The sequence below is a fragment of the Grus americana genome, chromosome 1 (genome assembly GCF_028858705.1).
Source record: "Grus americana isolate bGruAme1 chromosome 1, bGruAme1.mat, whole genome shotgun sequence".
Lineage (NCBI taxonomy): Eukaryota > Metazoa > Chordata > Aves > Gruiformes > Gruidae > Grus > Grus americana.
In genome coordinates, this window is record NC_072852.1 from 130,215,782 (window position 1) to 130,228,893 (window position 13,112).

Here is a 13,112-nt window from a genome sequence, read left to right on the forward strand (position 1 = left end):
TGACTCCCCAGCCCACACTGGAGTAGGCTCCTGGCAGGACCTGTGGCCCATGGAGAGGAGCCCACACAGGAGCAGTTTTTCCGCAGGGCCTGTGACCCTGTGGGGGACCCATGCTGGAGCAGTCCACGCATGAAGGACTGCACCCCATGGAAAGGATCCATGCTGGAGCAGTTCTTGAAGTGCTGCAGCCCATGGGAAGAACCCACATTGGAGAAGTTCATTAAGGACCCCACATTGGAGCAGAGGAAGAGTGTGAGGAGGAAGGAGAGGCAGAGACAACACATCATAAACTGACCACAGCCCTCATTCCCCATCCCTCTGCACCACGCAGGAGGAGGACATAGAGAAGCCAGAAGTGAAGTTTAGCCAGGAAAGAAGGGAGGGGTGGGGGAAAGGTGGTTTTCGATTTATTATTTCTCATTATCTGACTCTGTTATTAATTGGCAATAAATTATATTTAATTTCCCCAAGTCGAGCCTGTTTTTCCCATGACAGTAACTATAAGTAATCTCCCCGTTCTTAGCTCAATCCACAAACTTTTCCATCGTATTTTCTCCCTCTGTCCTGTTAAGGAGGGGAAGTGATAGAGCGGCTTGGTAGGCACCTGGCAGCAGCCAAGGTCAACCCACCACACTGAGGAAAGTGCAAACAAACATAAAGTACATACCACAAAGCATATGTACCTTCTCCAAACAAAATTTAGTGAAATCCTCATGATTCAACTCCATCTGCAGTTCTACAGTGGGCTTCCATGGTCATCTAACTGTAAGGGAAATGCAATCTGAGCATTAAGCAACACAGCTCATACAGAAAGAATAGGAGTAAGCAAGCTATGATTTTTGCGTAAATTAGTTCTTAAGGAATCTGAAAGAAAGTTGTTTCAGATTTAAGATTTTTTCTTTTATTTTTCTATTTTAAAAATGCTTGTCATGTCAAATTTTGCCTTAACACAGGAATAAAAAGGGTATATTTTTTTCTGGATCATTACAAAGTGCTCTGTCCTGACAAGAAAACTTAACAACAAATACTTGCATCCTTTGACTACAGGATCTTCTAAGAGCACACCAGCCATAACCCAGTTTGATATCTATCCATATTACAGGGGCATTGTGTAATCCCCCATTTTATTTTTTTTTTAAATTTATTTCAGGCATTTAATTACTTGTATGTGAAAATACACTGTATCATCATTTGATGTAATCAAATATTTAGGCCACATGATCCACTTTACTTCTGTCTTTCAGTGACAACTCAAAGGGAAAAAAATATTTAAAACAACTTGAATTTAACAGGAAATAATAAATGCAACAATGCATGACAGAAGTTGAGTTATTGGTATTAATTTTATTTATTTTTTTACCATACTTAAATCTATTTTGTCAAACTTTTAAATTCTTGTGTTTACAATATATTTTTGAATAGTATAAAATTAATTAATGATAAAATTAACAACAAACTTAAAAATCTTTAATTCTAGTCTAATCATGGGGGTTTTGTTTATCTTGTACCAAGGAACAAATACAAGTTTTGTATGTTAAAAATATTTTTAAAATCTACTTTCATTCATATTTCATACTTTCTGATACATACAGAGCCATAGTTCATGGAATATCATAAAACTACATAGAATACTCACTCTTTTTTAACCAATGAAAAATAAATTATGGTCAGTGGATTTCACTAACGCAGCCCAAAGTCATGCCTTCCATAAAGTGATAAAATTTGTGCCAAAGTGCTAATTACAGAGGTGGCAAAATCTTCTCAAGAACACAAGTTAGAAGAGTTTTGTGAAATCTAATGTCACGTGATACAGAGAAGACCTTATCAAATGAACCAATTCTTCTTATTCTTAAATTCTCGGAATACTTGAGCTGATGTTATTAACATCAGCTGATTGGTAATGTTCTTATAATTCTGCCAGAGCACATTCAATGTTATTACTACTTCTTTTAAATCTGGATGTTAAACAGAATTCAGTTTTATATTTACTACCTCTCTGTATCTCCACTCCAAATTCCAAGTTCAATGATAGGATCAAATAGAACATTGTAATTCTTTAGAGTACATTTTAAAAATAGAAGCATGTCCTACATACATTGTTTGTTGATCTCTTTATATCTCTGCAAACATCAGAGAAATGCAGTAGGTATTGAAAATAGCTCTTCACCTTTCCATACACTGGCACAAGAGCACACCATCCCATCATGCACAAGCCTGCAGTTCGCGTGTAATCTTACATTTTCCATTTGTAGGGTGGGTAGAAAATTGACATGCCATGTGTGTCAGAAGAGATAAGAGGAAGCAGCAAGCATTTCCTGCCAAGGCTAATCAATGTTTCCCCCCTGACTGGATCCCAGATTTAACTGCACATCTCGATTTCTCTTTCTAGCAACAATCAGAGAATTCCATTTTTACTGAAATTAGTAAGATGAGAGGCTATACTACTTGATGCATTCAAGGAACCACAGAAGATTGGACAACAATCATCAGACAGGTCTTTTGAGACTACTCACAAGATAAAATACATATGCAATGTTTAGGTCAACCAAGAAATTATACATGGCATATGGAAGTTTGTACTAATAAATGGCTAAATATTGCCACTTGACTTCGGAAAGAGAAATGAAAATAATATACCAGTAAACAAATATTATAAAAGAACCCAATTGCCATCTATTTCAGGAAGAATTTTGCTTTGGAATAATGACCAAAGCTGCCAATGATTCTCAGTTAAGTGAGAATCAGTTAAGTGGGTTCAGCTAAGTTTTTGCATTGTAAGGCTAAGTGTCGTGCTTTCATTCTCCACATTGAACAGCAACAGAAATTAAAATCTTCCTTCTTCAAAACACTGAAAATTCACACTGTAGCATTCACCAGGAAAGCCTAATAGTAGTTCAGCGATCATATTGCAATGCGTTTTGCCATTATATTCCTTCCTGTTATGTCAAAATCCAGCAGGTTTACAGAAGAGAAGAACAGAGCTTGCACTGCATGTCAGTGCTAGCTGAGATACCGTGGATACTGAGAAACCAGCTCAGTAATAAATCATCTTGTGTCCATACAGTTTGCAAAATTGATTTCATAATAAAAAGAAAATACAGCTTTGCCAGGGCAGAAATTAAACTTACCTGCTCAAAAACCAAGAGGTAAGAAGTGTTTACCACAGTTTCATGCAGACGTACATCTGGGTACCCACTTTCCAACAGTCACTGTAGCAATCACTCCTCTGTGATTCAGAATTAGTTGCATTCATAGTAAGAGCAGGACAAATCAACAAAGAATGAGAAAATTTAGAAAGGTCTGTTAAGCCTCTGAAAGTTATTGTTCATATGTATGATATATATCATACTGTCATAGAGTCATAGAATCAGAGAATCATAGAATTACAAAATGCTGCTCTCAGTCCCCAGGTCTGTAATAATATTGGGGATTGCTGTGACCTAGGTGCAGGATCTTGCATTTGGTCGTGTTGAACTTCACAAGGTTCACATGGGCCCGCTCCTCAAGCCTGTAAAGGTCCCTCTGCATGGCATCCCTTCCCCCAACTGCACCACTCAGTTTGGTGTCATCTGAAAACTTGCTGAGGGTGCACTCATTCCCGCTGTCATTGATGAAGATATTAAATAGTATTGGTCCCAGTATGACCCTTGAGGGGCACCACTCCTTACTGGTTTGGATTTGGATGTTGAGCTGTTGACTGTAACTCTTTGGATGCATATATATACACACATGCAAAGCAGTTTCCATTGAAATTATTGCTAAATATTTAATATTCTCACTCAAAGTTAAATAAAGAGAGAGATAGATATTATTATGTGTATTTATATATGAATAATAAAATTCTGGTGCTTGTCAGCTAAAATGTGAGATATACATATATGCACACATATATATATAGAAGACAAACATACTTCAAGAGGTACTTGTCTAGATTTTTATCTTTATAAACCTCTGCTAGGTATTTTCTTCCATTGTTCTGGGGAACAATCTTCAAACCACAATTTAGACAGCTACTCCTACAAATATCTCCCTACTATTTGCAACACAGTACAATCTTACTTCTCTTGTTGGTATCAAATAGAATGTAGGCTAGTAAAAAAATAAGAAATAAGCAGAGTTCTGACACCCCGCGAGTAGGACACTAAAGTCAGCTTCATTTGTCAAATAGTTGATGTAGCAGCTAAATAAAAACCTCTTAGTGAAACCCGAGACATTCAGTTTCTTTATACACAAACAAGGCTCTACTCCTTTGTGTTCATTCCCTATCTCTTCAGAATGCTTACAGCTCTCAGTAACATCTACTGACATAAAGTCTAAGGGTCAGCATTAAATCCCATTAAAATAATATGAAAGACTCCTTTTGAGTTGAATGGGTTTTAAATCAGACTCTTATTAGGCTCACCTAGTAGAGTAATAAATATTCATAGATGGATGAAAGAACAGAAAATCTCTCCAGTAGTTTTGAGTCCAGGAGGAAGATCATTTACTTGGAGAAGGATAATCCACTTCTTGTTCAAGAAAGATTCGTGGGCCAGGATGGAAATTTACCCTTTGGGGATATGCAGGATATGAACAGGTGAATAAGGTAATAGAAAAAAACCAACATAGGAGCACATGCCGCAGTTTCCAATGGAATCTCTGCAAGATACTTAGCTTTCTTATTTTTTCTTTAAGCTAAGTATAACTGGAATTCTTGTGAGTATTAACTGACTGTTTTTAACAAATCACCAAACTACTAAATACCATAGTAGTCCATCTACCTGGACTTATGCTAAACGTTTGACACTGTACAGTACAATATCCTGGTCTCTAAATTGGAGAGACGTGGATTTGACAGATGGACCACATGGATTTGACAGTGGAGACCAGTGATGACTGGTGTTCCTCAGGGGTTGATATTGTGACTGGCACTGGTTAACATCTTTGTCGGCAACATGGACAGCGGAATTGAGTGCACTCTCAGCAAGTTGCCTGATGACACCAAGCTGTGTGGTGCAGTCAGCATGCTGGAGGGAAGGGATGCCATCCAGAGGGACCTTGACAGGCTGGAGAGGTGGGCCCATGCAAACTGCATGAAGTTCAACAAGGCCAAGTGCAAGGTCCTGTACGTGGGTCGGCGCAATCCCAAGCACAAATACAGGCTGGGCGGAAAATGGATTGAAAGCAGCCCTGAGGAGAAGGACTTGGGGGTGTTGATTGACGAGAAGCTCAACATGAGCCAGCAGTGTGCGCTTGCAGCCCAGAAAGCCAACCGTGTCCTGGGCTGCATCAAAAGCAGTCTCTAGTCTGCTCTCATGAGACCCTGCCTGGAGTACTGTGTCCAGCTCTGGGGGCCCCAGTGCAGGAGAGACATTTAGCTGTTGGAGCAAGTCCAGAGGAAGACCATAAAAAAGATCAGAGGGCTGGAGCACCTCTCCTATGAAGACAGGCTGAGAGTTGGGGTTGTTCAGCCTGGAGAAGTTAAGGCTCCAGGGAGACCTTCTAGCAGCCTTCCAGCACCTGAAGGGGGCTTACAGGAAAGATGGAGAGGGACTCTTCACAAGCACATGCATTGATAGGACAAGGGGTAATGGCTTTAAACTAAAAGAGGGTAGATTTAGATTAGATGTTAGGAAGAAAATTTTTACTGTGAGGGTGGTGAGGTGCTGGAACAGATTGCCCAGAGAAGCTGTGGATGCTCCCTCCCTGGAAGTGTTCAAGACCAGGTTGGATGGGGCTTTGGGCAACGTGGTCTAGTGGAGGGTGTCCCTGCCCATGGCAAAGGAGGTGGAACTAGATGATCTTTAAGGTCCCTTGCAACTCAAACCATTCTATGATTCTATGACAAATTGGTACAACTTTAGGGATCAAAATAAAGCAAAGAAATTTCTAATTCTGCTTCTAGTGTTTCCCACTATACACAGTAACTACTCTCCATTTATATTATGCAGCTGTCAATGATATAATCTGGCTCAGCCTCATGTCATATAATAAAGTGAATTCAATATTCTCTGTTGTACATAATAAGATTCAAAGACTAGTTAGTTTAAGTGGAGACTTGGCTGGAAAACCTCAGCATGCTTTCTTAATACACGGGCTTTTCATTTTGCAGAGTCATTAAGAAAGGGAAAGGCAGAGGATTTGAGAGAAGAGGAGATTAAAACATTATAAGCTGTTATAAAACAGGACATTCTGGTGGGGGAGACTCTTCTGCTACAACACATAGGCAAAAGTAGTCTCAAGGTGCAGAATTTACACGGCTCTCACAATAGTTTCATATTAGCATTTAAACCACACTTTTAAAAAAGGTGATGCTGTGTTTCTGAAGTGCTAACTTGATAGAATGACAGCATGCTATAATGACATTCCTTTGTTTATGCAGAGAGAATACATTATACTCCTTTCTTCCATCACTCTGATCACAGTGCCATCCGAACATATGGAAGAAAAAAATCTAACAGGCTTTTTAGAGGCCTGAAAATCCACCTTTGTGAATTAACATGGTGGACAAAGACTTTGCATATAAGCTTCTGTTGTGGTTTAACCCCAGTAGGTAGCTCTTCCCCACACAGCCACTCGCTTGCTCCAACACATGCTGCTCACTCCAACAGATGCGGATGAGAACCAGGAGGGTAAAGAGGGAAAACTCGTGGGTCGATATAAAGACAGTTTCACAGGTAAAGCAAAAGCTGCACATGCAAGCAAAGCAAAATAAGGAATTCATTCACTAGTTCCCATTGGCATTCAGCTGTTTAGATCCATCTCCAGGAAAGAAGAGCTCCATCATGTATAACAGTGACTTGGGAAGACAAACGCCGTAATGCTGAACATACCCCCTTCCTCCTCCTTTTCTACTGCATGAAGTATCTGTTTGGCTAGTTCTGGTCATCTGCCTGGCTAGGTCCCCTCCCAGCCTATTGCACATCCCTCAATCTACTCTCTGGCTGGGCAGTATGAGAAACAGAAAAGACCTTGATGCCGTGTAATCGCTGTTCAGCCATAGCTAAAGTATCTCTATGTTATCAACACTGTTTTGGTCACAAATCCAAAACATAGCTCCATACCAGCTACTATGAAGAAAATTAACTCTATTCCAGCCAAAACCAGTACAGTTTCTCAGACGGGCAAGTCTATGTTGTCTTCAGCTTCAACAATGGCTGAGGCGTTTTGGCACAACCTTATAATAACAAAGTACTCAGTGCATAGCAATGTACTTTATATCATTGGCACTGAGTGTTATTGCTTTTGTCACTTAGTGCCCTTCCCTCAATTTAAATGCTACATGTTTATATAAGAATATCTTCTAATTCTATTCAAAAAAAGACGGGGAACATTATGTTATGGCATGCCTAAGGACCTACAAAATATAATGCACACACACAGCTGTAGGCATGTATAGATACAGAAGTAAATGCACATTTTATTTTCTTCTTCTTATATACACCATTCACCCTTCAGTGGATTCACCTGTCCTAATATAAGTATATTGTGTGTAAATGTAGCTTTAAAATGTGGTATAAGTGACTATTTAAATGCACAGTCATAAAGCATCTATACCAACAGAAAGGAAAGCTTAAATGACACTAATTGTCACCTTATCTGCTAGTCTTAGCAGAAAGAGAAAGCAGCAAATGAGTCTCTCAGCTGCTCCATCAGCTATAGGCATCCTTCCCTATTAGCAGATAGTAGATGCATTGGTAGGATGAAAATATGACACTAACGCTGTAGTTGCATGTGCCATAGACTAGAAAACAGGTGTTCTCTTGTCATGTCTGTCAGTTCAGTGTCTGTCTAAGGACAATATTCATTTAAAAATTGTATCTGCAAAGAAAAGCCCAAATTTCAGGAGTCTTTTCAACAGTAGCCAGTGGTCTGAAGCTATATTCTTCACTATTATTGTTGGAGCTAACGTTCACATTTGTTTTGGCTCTTCACTGAAAAATCTAGAAGAAATGCTCACAAAACATTAATAAACATCCACCCTAGTTTTCAGACAGATCTAATTAGTATTATCTCACTTAATTTAAAAAAAAAAAACAACAATGCAACATCCTCTTTCAGATAAGGCCCTCAAGTATACAGACTTACAAACAAAAATGTGATAAAGACACTAAATTGAGAACTTAACTAATTAAACTTAGGCTGACTTCTCATTTAATATGTTCAGTCTTTTACATTGATATATTCTACAGTTTGCTGTAAGACATTTCTATTTTAAATATTTCTACCTGTCAGTGCTGAATATTAAATATAATTGCCATGTTGCCTTCTGGTGATGAGTAAAAATTAAACTCATCTTTGCAATAAAAGAAAGTTACAAATAGGCCTTTTAAGAAAAGGACATCATGCAAGCAACCTTTTTGTCATGCTCGGAGAGATTGCTGCTATGAAGACCAGGTCTGGCTACTCCTTTCGCTGTGAAGTCAGAAAAGTGCATTTAGTCCTTCGAGAATCCTGGCCTCAGTACTCTACTGGTCTTTATGCTCCTTGACATAAATACTCACAAGCAGAGAAGAAAAACTATGAGAAGCAGAAGGAATGGAGAAGCATTACTTGTTAGAACATGACGTAAGAGGCATTACTATTGTTTTGGACTTTTTTCTTCCAATATACAAAACTTAGATGCCGATGCTTCATGTTCATCATGCAGTCACAGGTCAATAGATTGTGAGTAATCAGAGCTCAGCTTTCCACAGAGCTCATTCTGCAGCCAAAGTAAACCCTCGTTCAGGCCAAACCTCCCCAAAGACTTTCTCAGCAGTGACGAAATGTAAGCTGCATTTAGCTTAGTCTCAGAGAACATCACGTCCTGAAAATCTGCCTGCAGAAAAGCCACCGTGAGGAGTTACCACAATAGCTTCTCATTCAGCCACAGAACACCAGAGGCTGCAAAGACAAAGGCTGCTTTTTGTCTCACAGTGGAAAAATTCACGTGACAAAAATTCACGATAAACCTTAAAGAAAGCTGAATTAATGGAATTCTGATTGTGAACACTACGAGAGAAAAAGAAAAGCAGATACAAATGAGGCTACAGAATCTAGCTTTGCAAGGAGGAAGCTACTGCAGTTCAGTGGGCTCTACAGACTACTGGGGATATCTAGCAGGATAAGCATATTAAAAATTATGAGGAGTGTTAATACTACTAGAATAAATGGAAGCATAAATACATGAAAAACAGGTAGACTGTGTGCTTAATTTCTTCAGTTCTGTAAGAAATTTTCCTGAAATCCGAGTGAGGTTAAGAATAAGTGCTGTGATAGAGTTTGACAATTTGTATTGATAAAAATTTTCACCATGGGCATTTCATGAAGAAGTTAATCCTATTAGAGAGTTTATATTTTGTTATCCAGGATGATTTCATATGACAAAATGTGTCTTTGCACATACCCTTAAAGGAATAAGAAAATACACACAGCTAAAATGTGAAAATTCATATGGGAAAGTGTCCTGGTTCTGGCAAGGACAGAGTTAATTTCACAAAGAGCCAGGACAGGTGAGCCAAGCTGGCTGGGGGCTATTCCATACCATGTGACGTCATGCTCACCATAAAAGGGGGCCAGTCGGGCAGGGGCGGGTTCGGTGTGGCTCTGGGACAGGCTGAGCGTCCGGTCGGTCGTCGGATTGGTAAATTGTTCTTTTTTATCACCCATTGTGAATATCTGTTATCAGTACTGTTGTTGATTGTTTCCCTCTCCCTTGCTGTCCCAGTAAACTGCCCTTATCCCAACCCTCGAGGCTTTGCCGTTGTTTTTTTCCATTCACCTCCCCATCCCGCCGGGTGAGGGGTGAGTGAGTGGTGCGTGGCACCCAGCTACCGGCTGGGGCTAAAGCACGTCAGAAAGAAATGTTGGATTGAACAGAAAAAGATCTGTAAGCATTTTGAAAAGACCTTCTTTTGACCACCCCTGGAAAAAAAAAAAGAAAAAAAATTCTTGATGTTTTGGAGAAGTTCTGAAAAAAAGCCAAATATACAAAATATTCTATCATTTATTTAGAGTTCCTGTGGAGTTCCTTAACTGTATAAGTCACGGTTCTTTGCAAACTGAATATTAAATATGTTCTGTCCAGTCATTAGGTGTGTACAAAACCTAAGAATAACATAAATGCCTGACAACCATTTTTTGAGAAAATAATCTATAAATCCCAGTGTATTAGGTTGCATGCAAATAGTACTGAGAAAGTTCTTTTTCTAACTTGGCCTGAGTCTCTAAACATGAGTTTCAATGAATTTCAAGGTCATCTTTTATTTTTCTCTGGCATTTGCACAAAAGCTGAAAAAGAAATTCATTTGAAATTATCTCTTATACAATGAATTAATAGAATGATAAGGTGACACTGGTAAAGAATTAAGCGGTGTGATTTGGTGCTTAATCTTCTGTGGCCACATTGCTGAGATGTAAAGCCATGCTGGAACCAATTCAGTGACCTCATTTCTATATCTAACATATTTTCCTCTTGTTCTAGAATTGGGTTTATGTTGCTTCTGCACCTGAAGATGAGAAATTTGCTGCTGCCTTTGAAGAGGTCTCTTGAACAAGACACATAGCTTGTCAAGTCACAAACAGTGGGGCTCTACAGGATACAACCTGACTGAACTTTGTGGTTTAGAAAATGAAAGAGTTTTATTCAAATGTCTATTTTTCTCCTGTAAGTGTAATTACAGCAGCTTTATTAATGTTGGATTAAAGGGTGTTCCTCACATATTCACAGGTTATCCATTTCAAAACATTAACTCATAGAAGAGGCATAGTTCTTGCAGAATTAAAGAGATTAAAAAATTAATTAAAATCACAGCGAAGATACTAATAATTATTTAGGGGAAGAATGTTTATAAACATGGCTTCTTGCATCTCTTTCTTTTCAGATTTTATATGAGCTCAGCACATTATAAAGAAGACAGAGAGGGCAGAGCCCATCAGTAATTACAAATTCTATCAACCTTGTTAAGGAAAATGGAAGGATGAAACTGCATTGCTGCAACATTCTAAAGCAATCAGCACACAGAATTGAGCTGTCACAGTTGACAACCATAAGTCTACCCAAGCCTGAAGCAGATGGAGCTACCTCATTACTGGATGCAGCCTACCAGTTAATAAATAAATATATTTAGCTTGTATTCAAAGATTAGAAGAAATAGATATTGTTTTAATTATCTGACAAAGAATTTGGGTAATGATTAATAAGAAAGAAAACAAATACTGCACCTGTAATACAATATGCAGCCTGTAACTTAAATCAAATGGATACTCCAAAAATGAAAAGGAACTTCAAAGAGATGCTGTTAACATGACAACAATGCATTTCAGTCAGAAAGCAATTGGTTGTTTACGGTGTGAAAGGAACTAGTTTCTCATTAGTTTACTTTTAGTGATATGAATTTTGTAGGTCTAACTGTTTTGTTCAAATTCTGACCCTTTTCCAACACCTGAAGAAGTGCTAGAATAACTACCTCTAAAAAACAGTAGGAGATAAAGACACAGCAGGAAATCATCCCCACAGAGGAAGGCAGGGATCATGGCATGAAAAACCATGGAAATGCCTGAATTCATTATGATGTAGTTTAACAACTTTCTGGATAGCAAGTTAAAAAGAAATAAATATATGCATTGAATTTTAGTCACTGATGACTTGTGATCATTTGAGCTGGTATGTCCATTCCCCAGTGAACTCATGAAGGAAAGAAAATAGCTCTGCTTCACTCCAGGGTTCTTATGTATGGATGGATCCCAAATTAGGAATGAAACAAAAATTAACTATGTCATCAAGATAAACTCTGAGAAGCAAAACTGGAGTTGTGGTGCCTCACAAGAAATGGTAGGGTATTCCATAAATGAGGCCGAGTATTGTATTACAAGAACCAATACTTGCTGTGTTAAAGAAAGGTGTCAAAAGCATTCCAGCTAATTGCACACCAATAAACATGGCATAAATTTGTTCTTTGTCTCTGCAAATTAATAAGTTGTCTCTCCTCAAATACGAGATACTATTAGGTTTCTCAGCTTGCATGATTCTGAAAAGCAATTGATACTCACAAAAGCAATTGGCGCTCATTTAGTCCATTTTAAAATCCACCTGCATTTCTCATTCCTTCAAACTTCTGAGGCAATGAATCACTCAGCTTCACTAGATTGCACCTGAAGTAGTGCTTCTTTCTTCATTTAATCTTTTCCTTTCTAAGTCTCCATTTTAATTTAATTTGTATCATCTTTTCTTTACTATCACTCAATGCATAAATTAACATTTTTCTTTGCTCAGAGCACAGGGGACCTGTAAGGTGCGGTTCCAAAATACAGCGACTGTGGCCAAGGGCATCTTCATGGCCTGGTGTTCTCCCAGTCCCTTCTGAGTTCCCACACAGCAGGAGCTGCGAGCTCCTCTCACACAGCAAAATTCTGTGAGAAGCAGGGTCTCCCTTTGCATCACGAATTTAATGGGAGCTGGGAGCCGGGAGCAGTAGCTTCTGTGATCAGACAGTTTTGTTAGCTGGAGAGCAGGGTCACATCTAGCCAATCTAGGTCACTCTGAAAGGCAAATAAAACATTGGCAAAACCCTCTGAAAGTGGCCCAGCGTAATTCCTCCCTATCAGAGCTAAAGAATTCTTATTTTTATTAATCTTATATTACCAGAAATTTGGGCAGACTTTCCTTCTCTGTTCTTCAGATACTATCCCCAGCTCAGCATGTTTCTTATTGAGCAGTTTTATTCTGTGGTATTACACTCTGATTTCTGAGATTTGGATATAGATTTTAAGGGCTATAAATGGTAAAAGCTTATTGATCTCACATCTATTTGTATTCAGAGCTGTGAACCACACAATAATCCTGATGAAAGAATTAATTTCAATGGCTCACACTTTCTTATTTCTTTAAGATAGAAAATTAAGCAGTTTGCCTGGAGCACATTTTAATTTTAGTATTTTTCTCAGTTAGAGGATACATGTGTCGCTTTCTAGAATAATGTAAAATTTTGAGGGTAATCAATGATTCAGGGGGAAAGTACTTAGTAAACATAAGTTTTTACACGAATTGGTTTTTAAAAACAAACATGAAGTGAATATTTTTTAGTGTGCTGTAGAAATGGAGGATTAATGCAACGGTGAAACTTAAAAAGTATGGGTACTCTTAGGGCTAA

General features: G+C 38.5%; 1 long non-coding RNA gene across 1 annotated transcript; it reads left to right on the top strand.

Moving 5' to 3' along the window:
• The first annotated feature begins 9,568 nt into the window (after positions 1–9,568).
• LOC129213724 (uncharacterized) lies at positions 9,569–11,725 on the top strand. Its single transcript, XR_008579510.1, has 3 exons — positions 9,569–9,604; positions 10,445–10,627; positions 10,845–11,725. It is a non-coding gene; the product is annotated as an uncharacterized LOC129213724 (long non-coding RNA).
• The last annotated feature ends 1,387 nt before the right edge of the window (positions 11,726–13,112 follow it).